General features: G+C 35.6%; 1 pseudogene; it reads right to left on the reverse strand.

Moving 5' to 3' along the window:
- Positions 1-757: 757 nt before the first annotated feature.
- LOC124992370 (organic solute transporter subunit alpha-like) lies at positions 758-1,822 on the reverse strand (annotated as a pseudogene).
- Between the last annotated feature and the right edge of the window lie 13,016 nt (positions 1,823-14,838).

Consider the following 14,838-nt stretch of genomic DNA (forward strand, 5'->3'; position numbering starts at 1 on the left):
AGAGTTATTTTGGCTTTTGTCATATAGCCAAATAAAGGACTGTTCCACTTCATGGATTTTTGATCTGACATACTTGCGTATGATGTTTTATATATTGGGGGCTTTTACTTGTATTCTCAATTTGACTTTTGAATCCTAATCTCTCTCTTCAAAAATCAAGTTTCATGAAAAAATCAAGTTTCAATATTATCAGGTGATTTGTTTTGCTGCTTGGCATAAAAGACTGAAAGAGCTATTTCTCATAAAGGGAAGCTCAAGATATCCCATGCCTGTTATCATCAGTGCCCTAGTGACACAAGTATAAGGAAAGAAAACTTTCCATCCATTCACCAGAAGCCTGGCTCCTTTGAGATGTTGGGCTATATTGTCCAGCCAAGGTCTTCTGCTGTTATTATATCAAACACCTACTGTATATTCTTTCCTCTTTCTTCTGCTTTGGGAAAACTCAGAGTAAAATTTCAGCATACAGATTTCTAGGGCTAGTAATTAGTAGCATCCACAGAGCAATGTGCCTAGTTACAGAGTTAGATTCTATCTTGTTTATTACAAAACTTAAAATACCTTCCCCAGGCAATATCCAAAACAGTTTCATTCTACTGCATAATCTGCCTTCATCTCTACAGTAAAATGTAATCTGTCAATGTGCTGACAATGAAAACCTTTCCAATTTGGTGAAAGTGAAGGACAGTGAAAAAATCTCATGTTCTCCTAATACATACATACAGCATCTCTCCCATCATTGTCCAAGGCACTCTCCTCAGGCTTTGAGGTTCAAGTCTTGGTCTGGAGACAAGGAAGTTTCATACCTGGCCTTGTGATCTTCAGTAGTACATTTGCATCAACACAGTCATCAGGAATGTCTCCAGTATAAGGAGATGGCAATTTATCACTTAAGACCTGGTTTTAGAGGACAATGGAGGTGAACTAGCAATCTGTCCACCATTGGCCAATATGAAGAAAATGGCAGGCTGCAGGGTAATCATAATAAAAAGCCCCTGGAAGAGAGTAAATTTGACTCCCATGTTCTGCCTACCCAGGTGCAGCCTGGTTTGACAGAAAAGGATGCCCAGGGCCCAGAGAGCCATCAGGGTGGACACACCAAATAAAGTGTTGAACCATAAAGCTATGTTCTTCTCAGAAATATCTGCAGGGTCATAGATGCCATCACAGATAAGAAACAGGCCCACCAGGCTCAGTGTTATCTTGAAGAAGGCATATTGGAAGAAGTTGAAGCTTCTTTCTGGTGAGCATGAGTGGAGGACAGCAAGGGCAGCAACAGCAGCAGGGGTCTGTGTGGATCCTCACCAGAATGTCCTTCAGAGTCCTCATTACTGACTCTTTACCACCAAAGCCTTCTACATGACCTGCATGAGCAGGTAAAAGCACATGGCATAAAACGGGATTATGGCCATTTCTTCAAGCATGAAGGAACAAGAGATCCAGAGACCAAAGCGGCAGATCACAGAATCTACCGTGGGTACAGAAATGTTCCAGAGTAGAGTCCTTCTCTTGATGGGGCAATGGGTGTTCTTGTACAGATAGACAGCATCCTCCAGGAAGAGGGCATTTAAGCCTAGTGCAAGGAAGGTCATGATGACCATGTGGGTAATTTCCATAGGACCCAAGGCAAATTGTCTTGGTTTTCTTGACTCTTCCATATAAATTTTTAGATCAGTCCATTAAGGAAAACCTCTCAGAAGCTTAGCTGCAGTGGGGGGGTGGGAGAAACAATCTGAAGAGATGCCATGGTTGGTCCTCAGCACCCCCAAAAGATCTTCTGGTACCTAGGGTCAAGTTTTATCTGAGTCCTGTCTGGTTCCATCATCTCCTTTCTCTCCCACTCTCCTATGGTCACTGAAGGTGAAGAATGACAGGCAGGGCCCACAGGTTGCGGGTACAGGGGGGGTGACTCCTGCCTTGTCCTGCAGTGCTACCAGCTCTTTCCAGGAACCAGGGTGGAGGGCAGGTGGAATGCTGATCTTCCCTGCTGACTACTCTCTCTCCTTCTGGTACCAACCTCTTGGTATGCTTCATTTAGCAAGAAGATACATTTATACAATTTATATAGAACTAGAGAAGCCACTAAGTACTCAAAATCACCTTGAAGAAAATTTAAAAGAGTAGGAGGGATTATGTTACCTAACTTCAAAATATACAACAAAACTGTAGTAATCAAAATAGCATGATATTAGAAAGAAACACACAAAGAACAGGCTAGAAGTAAACTCAGGCATACACAGGGCATTGTATTTTGCAAAGGTGCTAAGAACACACACATGAGAAAGGATAGTTTTTTCAATAAATGTTGTTGAGGAAATTGGATATCCACAAGCAGAAAAAATAATCTAGACTCTTTCCTCTCACCAGTCACAAAGATCAACTCAAAATGGATTAAAGACTTCAATATTAGGCCTGATATATGCAAAATGCTTCAGGACTTTGGAATGAGAAAGATTTTTTTGGACAAGATACACCAAAAGGATAAAATTGAAAGCAAAAATAGACAAAAGGGATTATATCGAACTAATAATTAAAGGAAATCCTCAACAAAATAAAGAGAAGCCTACTGAATGAGACAAAATACTTGCTGTATTTACATTTGACATATTCTAATGTCCCGAATATATAAGAAGCTCCAAAAACTAATTAAAATGTGTTAATTAGCAGAAGAAAAATTATCCTAATTAAAAAATGGGTGTGTTAGTTACTTTTTTGTTGCTGTGACCAAAATACCTGACAAAAACAATGTAGAGGTGAAAATGCTTATTCTTGATTCAAGATTTCAGTCCATGGTTGGCTGACTCCATTTCTCAAAACCTGAGGTAAGGCAGAGTATCTTGGTGGAAGGTCACAGAGGAGGAAAGCTACTCAGCTCATTGCAACTGTGAAAATAGCATAAGGAGCCAGGTACAAAATATTATTTCTAAGTATGCTCATAGTGACCTACCTCCTCCAGCCATGTCTCACCTACCTAGAGTTACCACTTAGTACTCCATTCAAATGGATTAATTATCTGATGATGTTACAGTTCTCATAATCTAATTATTTCATCTGAGAACTTTGCTATATTGGATATCATCTTTTCATGGAATACTTCATATTCAAATCATAATAATATGCAATAGATGAAAATAAATATTTTTTCAAAAGAGTACATTCAAATGTTCTATAGGTACATCAACTTCACTATTCATCATGTAAATACAAATTGAAACCACAAGGAGATATCACTTTATCCCTGTAAGTATAGTTAATATCAAGAAGACAAGAGAACCTGTGCTGACAAGCTCATGGAGAAAAGGGAACCCTTGTAACTTGTTGGTAGAAATGTAAAATTTTGAAGCTATTGTGGAAAAGAGTATGGAAGTTTGTAAAAAAAAAAAATTAAAAGTAAAACAAGCATGTTGTCTAGCAATCCCACCGCTGGGTATAAAACTTTGAGTCTGAAAAAAAGAAATTCATACTCCCGTGTTCATTGTAGCACTATTCTCAATAGGCAAGAAAGGGAAACACCAAAATGTCCATCAACTGATGCATCCAAAAAGAAAACGTTCTGCATTTATACAACAGAATACTATTCAGCCATAAAAATAGTAAAAATCTGTTTATTTGCAACAATATGAGTGGAACTGGAGAACATTATGTTAAGTGAAATAAGTCAGACGCAGAAATACAAGTACCCTATGATCTCACTGATATATGGAATCTAAAAATACACCTCATTGAAGTTAAGGGTAGAATAGCAACTACAAGAGGCCAGGAACTGTAGGGACAAGGGAGAGTGAGGAAATGTTGATCAAGGTGTACTAAGTTACAGTAAGAAACTCTGAAGTATTCTGAAATATTGCATGGAATAGTACATATAGAAAACAATAACACATTGTACATTTCAAATACTGGAAAAAGGAGTTTGAAAATTTCTACCAAAAAATTATAAGATTGAGGAGATAAGTGTTTAACCTCATTTGAACACATTAAACATAACATTATATCCCATTAATATGTACAAATTTTATGTTTTGTGTATCAGAAATAAGCATTATTATGAGCAAAAGCAGATAAAAACAATAAAAGTAGAACTGTTACACCTTGTTTACTATGTTAGTGAACTTTTTATTGCTGTGACTAAAATACCCAACAAGAACTTAGAGGATGAAAAGCTTACTTTGACTGAGAGTTTCAGCCGTTTCAGTTCATGGCTGGACTAATTCTCTCTGGGCCTGAGATGATGGAACATCATGGTAGAAGGGTGTGGTAGAGGAAAGCTACTCAGCTCATGGCAGCCATGACAAAGAGAGAGGGAGGGAGGGAGAGAGGGAGACAGAGGGAGGGGGGGAGAGAGAGAGAGAGAGAGAGAGAGAGAGAGAGAGAGAGGCAACAGGGACCAAATATATACTCCAAAGACACACCCACAGTGATACTTCATTTAGCCATGCCCCACCTGCATACAGTCATCACTCAGTCTTTTCAAATTATTAATGCAGCAAATTGATTAATCCACTGATTTGTTTATGACTCCCGTCATCTAACCATTTCACCTCTGGAGTTTTGGGAAGGCACCTCATACCCAAACCGTGACATTAAGCTCTGTAGATGTACTTAGTTTTACTTAGTAAACTTTACAAGCTTAACTCCTTATTCAAAACATTCTATTACATAAATCTTCATCCCATCAATACTTTTATTCATAATAACTTTCACTTTGAAAAATGCTTTCACTTGAAAAGATGCACAGTCTTATAACTAGAACCTGACTGGCAATTTTAACTGAAAGGTAGTATTGAGAGTTATTTCTATTTCATTTTAACTATTTTTTAATACAAGAGTTTCTTCTGAATGCCACTGACAGAAACTATTTAATTTGTTCCACATGGATAATGTTTAGAGCCTATATGTGGCAGAATGTTGACTGTCTGGGCACTGTATTTTCAGAAAATTTACAAGAATCAACTAACTAGCTTAAGTAATTTGTCTCACAGTATTTCACAGGACTAAATTCTGTCAATTATAGTCACTTTTTATGGGTGTTTCTAAGAAAATGGACTTTTAATGCATTACCCCTCTAAGGTATGCATTACCTTAGAGGAGAAGGACATTGTTACTGATTTATTTTTATTGCAACTGGGCTCTAGTAAAGAGTAGAATGCAGAGTCAATAGGGCAACGAACAAGTGTCAGGGGCGGGCTCTGAGGGCCCCAGAGCCACACCCTGGCCTGATCTCTAAGATGGCGCCTGGCAGCTTGCCAGACATAGCTGCACTCATATACAAGTTTTAGGAAGTAACTCTGGTTGGCTGTTGTACATGAGGCGATCCTGGTATCTGCCTGGAGACTGTTCCTTGATAGGCTGACTTTCCTGGTAGTCTACTCTCTGATAGGCTGATGTTCTCAATATAAGTCTGAGACTTGTGGAATAAAGCCTTTTTGGTTCCTGTGATCGAGAACAGCGTATGCGTTGTGACTGTCCCCACGGGCGGTGGGCAATCATAAACAAGAATATTTTGATGTTTAGAAGTAAGCAGGAAGTATTCTAAACTGATGAGACTTGACCTTAAATTCTCAATGACTTATGTTTAAATAAGTCTTATTTAAAGTCTTAAAGTCTTTTAAAATTCAGTGAATTTAGGGATCTTACTATACATCATAATTGTTTCCAGAGTGTAAATCATTTAATGTTGTTTAGTAACTCAAGAAAGATCTTCAGAGCAGAAAAAGGTCCCCTATCTCCAGGAGGAGTTGGTGGCATATGCCTATAATACCAGCAGCTGGGGAGGATGAAGCAAGAGGATTGCAAGTTCAAGGCCAGCCAACTTAGGCTCTAAGCAACTTAGTGAGACCCTGTCTTAAAATAAATAAAATAAAGGGCTAGGGATGTATCTCAGTGACACCTCTGGGTTCAACAATCTCCAGTACCAAAAAGAGAGAAAAAAATAGGACAGAACGAATAAAACAAGAAAATTTTTGCTATCACATATACTATCCAAGAGTTCTGGACTGAATCTGTCCCAAGTTCACTGTGAGTGCATTCATTGACTTTCACACAATTCTCAGCACCTTTACTGAAACCTAGGAAATACTTTCATTTATCAGTGTTACCAAGAACAAGGTATTCAGGTACTTTGAAACTATATAGAAAGTCAGTTACCAGACTTTGTGTCTTATGAGGAGGGCTTGGTTTGATTTTCAAAAATACCAGTCTAGTTTTAGGTAATGCAATACTGTGAAGGAGAATTTCATTACTGCTACATAGAAGGAGAAGAAATCTATCTTCCCAGCAATGAGTCTCCTATAAAGTGACCACATTTGTATTCAACAACAAAACTATTGGGGCCTGGTGAGGAAAACACTGAGGTGTTTTTACTGTGAGTTGATATAACGAAGGCTGCTGGCAAGACAAAAAGAAAGAAACCAAAACATAGATGACATTGCAATAACAAGATAAATTGAGACCTGTTCACTCAGGCAGAATTTTTATCTTTTGCTACCAAACAAAAGTTTTTAGTATTGTTCTAATTGTCTGTTTTCAAATAGACTCACTACTATGTCATGCTCTTCATTTATATTTTATCATATCTACATTCTCTTTTCCATTAAATTGGTATTAATTCACTACTCTTCCTCTCAAAAATGTTAAAGCATTTTAGGAACAGGTGCACATACGCTCATCCAACTCATATTAAAGAGTGCTCCAAAATGACATTTTTATAAGAGTCCTTTTCAAATGTACCTGAATCCAATGAATCTTTCCTTTTACCTCTCTGTAATACAAAGCTTTTACTTTATTAACCTCATTCTTTTTTTAACCCACTCCTATATTGGTTCATATTGTGTTTTTCATGCAATTTTTAGATATTTAAAAAAAAATTTAGTGTCACAATTTGAATCAGAATTTTTTCCTGTGTGGTTTTGAATCACTAGTCACTAAAAATAGTTAAAAGCAAACTCTAAAAGAATGTATACTTTCCTGTATTCATTTAGTAAATTATAATTTTTTTAAAATTACTAGTGACATATGAAATCCTGCACTCTGACCTCACTAACCTCAGCATAAATGTTAGGAGTCCTTTAATCTGTGTTTTTCAATAAACTCTCTCTCAATTTCATTTTGTTAATCTCATTTTCTGTTCCTCGGCTCCCTTCAACTACTGCATATACACACATACGCACAGTTGCAAAAAAGATATATAAATATTCATTCTTTATTGTTTGTGTCTTCATTTCTTTTATTTTTCTGTTTTTATTTAGAAGTTCCTTTAACTGCCTAACTTTTGTTCTTTTATTCACTCTGCACATACGGAAAAGAAATTAAAAATACCTTGTTGGGGAAGGAGTAGATTTCTAGAACCAGAATCCCTTTTCTTATAGCCATTGAAATTTGAGGATAAAATGGTAAAATTTTTAATTTTTATGAAATCCAATTTATCAACTTTTTGGTTTAATTATTTTTGCTTTTAATATTGTAAAAAATCTCCATAGAATCATGAATCCCAAAAATGTTCTAATTTTCTTTTAAATTTTCTTCCAAATGTTGCAGACCTTACCTTTTAGACTCATAATCTATCATATATCTATATTGTATTTATACATAAATTTATATATAAATATATATATTTATAGAGGGGAGTCTGGGTATTATGTTGTTCAATGAAGTAATTGTTTAAAATGATTTTTCCTTTGGGCACATTTAGCAGTCTAAATACGAATTTATTATCTCACATTTCTGTAGTTCAGAAGTCTTACATGTGTTTCACAGAGTTAAAAATCAAGGAGTTCACTGGGTCCCACCCTTTCTGAAGCTCTAGGAGAGAATCTGTTTTCTAGGTAGTGGGCAGAACTCATTTTGTACAGTTGTAGGACCACATTTAATTATTTACTTTAAACTGAAGTTCATTCACAGCTTCTTGTGGCTGCCCATGTGTGTTGATGAGGCAGTCCCTTTCCTCCATTTTTTTAAGTTGGTAATAGAAGATCAATTCCTTCATCCTTTGAATATGTTTTCTTCTTCCATGATCACATTTTTCTGACAACTGACAGGTAAAATTATACAATTTTGAGGGTGCATGGGATTATTCCCACTCAGATAATTTAGGAAAGGCTTCTAATAAAAATTCTAAAAATTTAACCACTTTTGAAAAACTTCTTTTTTAGGTAAGCCAATTTATTTGCAAGATCCAGGGATAAGGAGATAAATATCTGTGAAATGGGGACTGGGCATTATTCTGACTACAACAATTACTGGTAATTTTTATCTAAAATCCATCTATTGAGTTATGTGATTATTGTTACTCTCGTATCACACTATCTTGATTGCTACAACTTATATTAAGTCCTGGTATAAGTCTTCCATTTTTAACTTTCGAGAATTTCTTTTTTGTCAGTTTATAGGTCAATTGTATTTCCAAAGAAATTTGATGATCAAAACATACCTTCATGCAAAAAACAGTCTGTTGAAACGTTGCTTAAAATTGTGTACAAAATATATATATCAATTTGCGTATAAATGAAATAAAAATATTGGGTGATTCAATTTAACATTTTTATATTTATTTAGATGTTTTTGATTTATTGAGAAATATTTGTAATTTTCAGTGTTCGTGTTAAACACACAGTGTGTTTCATGATTTCTGATATCATAAATGGTAACTTGTAAAATTTTTACTTTCAATCACTGCTTGGTAGAATAGAAAGTTATAATTGATTTTCATTAATTGACCTGACACTATGGTTCAGATATGAAGTGTCCCCCAAAAACTAATTTGTGAGACATTGCAAGAAAATTCAGAGATGATTGTTTTATGAAAGTCTTAATCTAATAAATGCATTAATCCACTGATAAGGATTAACTGGATGGAAGCTGTATGCAAGTACGATGTGGCTGCAGGAGATGGGTCCCTGGACTTGTGCTTTTGGAGTATGTATTTTGTCCTTCTTGAATGGAGTGCTCTCTCGCTCTGTCTCTCTCTCTCTTTCTCTTGCACGCCCGCTCTCTCTTTCTCTCTCTCTGTTTCCTGGTGCCATGTCACCAGTTGATTTCCTCTGCCACACACTTTCACCATGATTTTCTGCCTCATCTCAGGTCTTGATGAATGGAGTCAGCTATCTATGGACTGTAACTATGAGCCCCAAATAAACTTTTCCTCCTCTAATTGCTTTTGTAATGTCCTTTTGGTCACAGTGGTGAAAAAGCCGACTAAAACACTTGATATGCTCTGTGCTTGTTTAATTGTCCCTTCTAGAAGTATTTGTGTAGATATTTTAGGAATTCTATGTATGAAGTAAGGTTTTCTAGTTATTATGATTTTATCTTTTTAAACGGTTTTCAGTTTTTAATTTTATTTTATATTGTTATTGTTTGTATTAGAATTTATCTTATTGCAATGCGCAGAATACATTTACAATGTTAACTAAAATTGTATAAACTCCTCTTATTTCTTATCATAAAAATAATATTCAGTCCTCCTTAATTATACTGTTAGTCATAGAGTCATATTTCATTAGTTTGAGAAATCTTTGCCTCTCAAGTGTACAAGTTTTTTTTAAATTATGTTGGGTTTTAATTTGTCAAATTATTTTCTTCTACATTTTGAGATGATCATACAAATGCATAAATAGATGATGAGAGTTTTTGCAGGTACTGTGAAAATTCTATTTCTTGACCATGTTCATGTATTCAAGTAATGTTCACATTATGACTCATTATACTGAGCATTTATGGTTGGTATATTGTTTTATGTATGTGTATATATATATATATTTTAAATATACTTTAAAAATATATAAATATGTGTGTATATTTTAAAGTATAACATATATTATACTTTAAAATGTTCAGAAGTTTATAAAATATAATTGAAAAAATTTCTGCCCAGCCAAGATACATTCATGTTAGAGCATCAATGGCTTGAATTATTGCCCTCTAAATTCATATGTTGGAACATAAGACCCAAACACAATGGTAATAAGCAGTCTGTCCTTTAGAAGGTGATTAATGCATGAGGGCTCTGACCTTATGAATAGGGTTGGTACTCTTATAAAAAGTCTGAGGAAACTATCCAGACTCCTTTTGCCCTTCCATATCTTCCCTTATATGAGGCTGCAGCAAGAAGTGTCATCCTGAAATACAGCACAGCTGCACCAAACATCAAATTTACAAGTACTTTGAACTTGGATTTCATAGCCTCCACAGTTGTGAGAAAACAAATTTGATGAATAAAGATCTTTATAAATTATCCAGTCTTAGGTATTTTGTTACAAAAGCAGAAACAGATTAAGACATGAATTGATAGGATGTAGCTATAACAAATATCTAAAAATCTGGAAATAGCTTTGGAACTGAAGAGTGGGAAGAGGTTGGATGCATTTAGAGATGCATGTTGAGAAAGCCTGTATTGCTGTGAAGAGAGCATTAATGTCTATTCTGATGAGTGCTCAGAAAGAGTGAAGAGCTGTGGAAAAAACTTGAATCATTTTGGAAATGCCTTAAGTGGACATTAACACAATGATGGTCGAAATATGGGGTAAAGGCAAATAAAATGAGGACTTAGATGTAAATGAGAAAAAATATTGAAAATTGGAGGGAATACCATGTTTGTCAGAAAATGGCAAAGCACTTTCATGAATTGTGTCTGAGTCCTTGTGTTTTCTGGAATAAAACACTTGCAACTGATGAGGTTCGATATTTGGCACATGAAATCTCTGAGCAAAGTTTTAAGGATGCTGTTCCATGATTTCTTTTGACCGCTTATACTAAAATGCACAAAGACAGAATCAGATTAAAGAATAAATATATAACAAGAAAAGATTCATTATATAAAGTTTTGGAATTTCTCACAGTGACCTGTTTGTGAAGATTAAAACAGTGTCTTTGGAAGGAAGCACTAAGGGTATGGCGAAATGAAGATCCGATGAGAAAAATAACTATAGACAGAAAGAAATCAGATGCTAATCCATTAGGGCAATAGAAGAATGAACCCAGAAGCATTTCAGGGATTATGGATATTGCCACTTCCATCAGAATTCCAGAAGACCAGGAAATTGGGGTCAGAATTGTTTCAAAGAGGGACTTGTGTCCATTAGGGTTCACTGCTCTGTGCCGTCTCGTGTCTGTTCCCCACATTCAGGTACAGTGAAGGTACATTCAACCACCCAGCATGCCCAGGTTTGACTCAGGCCTTGATTCCAAAAGCATAGGAGCTAAGCCTTGGTGCCCTCCAAGTGGTGTTAATTTACACAGAATTTGTGAGCTAATAGGCATCAGTAACTCCATCTAGATTTGGAAAGGATATGTCAGAGAGTCACGGGGCTGAGGCAGAAAAATCCCACAGAACTGAAGCTGCAATAAAGAGTTCATACTGAGGCAAAGTCCAGTAAAGTCATAGGGTTGTACAACATCCCTTACTAGAATAATGCCTGTGGAGCTCTGGGGGCAGGGGATCAACTCCAAGAGACTAGACTACTGAGCGACCAGCCTTCAGCACTAGCCTTGGAAAGCCTCAGACATGTAGCCCCAATATGTGAATTTCTGGGTGGGCTGCACCAAGTAAATTGGTAGTGGTGGCCGCTGGGAGCAAAGAAAACCTGATCACTACTTCAGTTTATCCAGAAGATCAGACATGGAATCAAAGAAGTATTTCATGTTTGCCTTCCTCAGTTTTGGACTTAGTTGATACCTGTCACTCCTTCCTTATTTCCTGTTGTCCCTTTTTGGAATGGGAATGCCTATCCTCTGCTTGTCAAATCATTGTACTTTGGAAGCATGTATTTTTTAACATTTTTATTTCACAAACTTGTAGTTAGAGAAATAATTTTCCTTAGGATGAATCATGTCTCGAGTCTCATCTGATTTAGATAATATTTAAATGAGACTTTGAAATTAGATATTGAGTTTGATCCTTAGCCAAGTTAAGAGATTTGAGGCTATGGGGCAGAGTGAATATATTTTGAATATGAGAAAGGTAGGAAGGTGTGGGGATGTCAAGGGAATAATGACATGGGTTGGATGTTTTCCTCTCCAATTCATATGTTAGAACTTAAAAATCAATGTGATAACCTTCAGAGGGTGATTAAGTCACAAGGGCTTGACTCTTATGAGTGGGATAATTACCATTATGAAAGGGGTTATGGAAACTACGGCAGCCCTATTTTGCCCTTTCGTCTCTTCTGCCTTGTGAGGGCACAGTGCTTTACCTTTTGCCTTTCTTCCTTCTTCCATGTAAGTATGCAGCAAAAACCTCCAGCTTGGAAAGACAGAGAAGCCCTCACCAGACTTCCAAACTACTAGTGTCTTGATCTTAGAATTCTTGGACTCCAGAACTGTGAGAAAACAAACTTAAGTTCCTTATAAATAACACAGTATTTTGTCATGTTAGCAGGGATAGATTAAAAGAAGTGGCTTTCTAGGCTGGGGTTGTGGGTCAGTGGTGGCACTTGCCTAGCATGTGGGAGGTCCTGGGTTCAATCCTCAGCACCACAAAAAAATTAATTAAAGGTATTGTGTCCACCTACAACTAAAAAAATTGTATATAAAGAGAAGTTTTCCAAATTTGACTATCTTTTTCTATCCTTAATAAGTATATATTGATCTAAAAAAAACATGTAAATTGCACTCATTTTATAATCAAATCTGGAAATCAGGGAACACTGTAATCCTCAAACTTAGTAGAATAAATCCCAACTATTACCAAAGCTATTTCTCAAACCAATGGCTTTGTGAAGAGTTGTGTGGGAGCAGTAAGAAGGAACTGGATTAAAGTTGCAGTCAGAAAAGAAAGTTTAATCCAGGAGCAAAACTACTAAAAAGAAAAAAAGTTCTTTTCAATTACAGTAATGACTATGGTAAGAGAACATAAAAGTCACTATGAAATTTGAGGAGGCAATTTAGAAGGAGAAGTAGTCTTAGGATTGTGTGTCTAAAGTGCAAAAGAATAAAAGAAACAAAACTTGTACAATGATGGAAACTGGAGGAACCACAGGGCCTCTTCCCTCATTCCCCAACAAGACAACTATTGAAGAACCTATGCTAAACCACAATAAATGAAGATAATTCAATTGAGCTACAATACATATAAAGGGTGAAAGTTATAGATACAGTTGTAAATAGATGAAATGCAGATATTTTTATAGTCATCATTTACAGAGAATGATTCTTTTCAAAGAAATCAGCTTTGAAGCAGAAGAAAAACATGGCACAATACTTTGAGCTCAATTTTTAAAATGACAATTCAGGAATATAAAAAAAATTTTTTGGTTTAAAAATTTAAAAAATAACAAATGAATAAAACAGAAAAAATAAAGGAAAGAAACAAAATTCAAGATCATCATAAAGACTAAATTGCTATGTAAACAAAGAATAATATATTAAAATGAAAAATTAGCAAGGGACATTAAAGAAAATTAGAAAAAATACAAGCAAGAATATAAATGAGAAAAAGAAAAAATTAAATGGTTGAAAATAAGTAGGGAAAAATTGAAGGCAAAGTCATCAGGAGGAAATAAAATATTCGAATGTGTTACAAGTAGAAGCTACCACAAAACTGTGAGATTACTGAGGAAAATGAAACAACAACAACAACAAAAAGACTAATAGAAAAACAAAAACAGTCAACATGTCAATGGGACACTTTTTACTCAAAAGTCACAATTTATAGTGAAGATAAATGAGTTTTGACTATATGACAAATGACCAAGAAATAAGCCAGAAATTAACCAAAGCTCAAAAAGAAGTAGATACAAACTTACTATTAATAAATTTTTTTTCACAAGTCACTACAACTAAGACAAATATTAGAATGAGTAAAGATAGAGGAAAACAGATTAACTTAATCCATAAAGGCATGTCTTTTAGTCTATAGCAATTATTACACCCTGATTTATGTGTGTGTGATTCCTTTTCTCTTGAACACACATTAAACACTTTCAAAAAAGATCATTTGTTAGGTCTTCAAATATCAGTAAGTTCTATGAAGTAAAAACCAACAACACTCTTTGAAGGCAATGTAATAAAACGAAATAGGTAAAAAATTCCTTCCATATGGAAATTCTAAAACAACCACTCTAGTAAAAATACTCTTGATAAAATGTGAACTACAAATGCACTTTATTAATTTTAAAAGGATGGTATCAACACTACATTTCAACTCTTTTGGCAAATAGGGATGACAGTGAAGCCTTAAAGATAAAGAAAAAAAGTAGACAGAACTTGAGGCATATATTTCTTTCTTTCTATCTATCTATCTATCTATCTATCTATCTATCTATCTAAAGTAGAAATTGTGTTAAGGAATTGGTTCATGCATTCATGAACTTGGTAAATCCAAAATCTTCAGGTTGATAGGATACCCAAGGATGAGCTGACTCTGTAATTCTAGTTTGAAGGCTGTCTTCTGGAATAATTCTTTCTTCCTTGGGTGATGTTAGGTTTTTTTCCTATTAAGACGTTCACCTGATTGAATGAGGTACTGCAGGGAACCATTCATGACTCCTTATGAGAACCTGGCAAAGTTCTAGATATTAACCAAAAATATCTGACCTCAGGAACTCACCATTGGATATTGATTGTTGGAGAATGCCTGAGTTAGGTGGCATCCTGCCTTGACGCTCCCTCAGGTTCCAGTAAGTCACCCATAGATGGGAATGATCCATTAGAGCCAAATAACCTGCTTACCTCCACCCCCGTCCTGCTTTTCTCAAAGAAGTTCCTACTGGTCCCCTTTGATCTGTATTGCTATAAACAAAGCAAAGGAAGACTCCTTCCTTTGTTAGAGCCAGACGCTACTGGACGGCTCAATCATTCACGTCCCTGCATCAAAAATATTCCTGCCTTTTTGTTATTATTTCTGAT

The sequence above is a fragment of the Sciurus carolinensis genome, chromosome 9, assembly GCF_902686445.1.
Source record: "Sciurus carolinensis chromosome 9, mSciCar1.2, whole genome shotgun sequence".
Classification (NCBI taxonomy): Eukaryota; Metazoa; Chordata; class Mammalia; order Rodentia; family Sciuridae; genus Sciurus; species Sciurus carolinensis.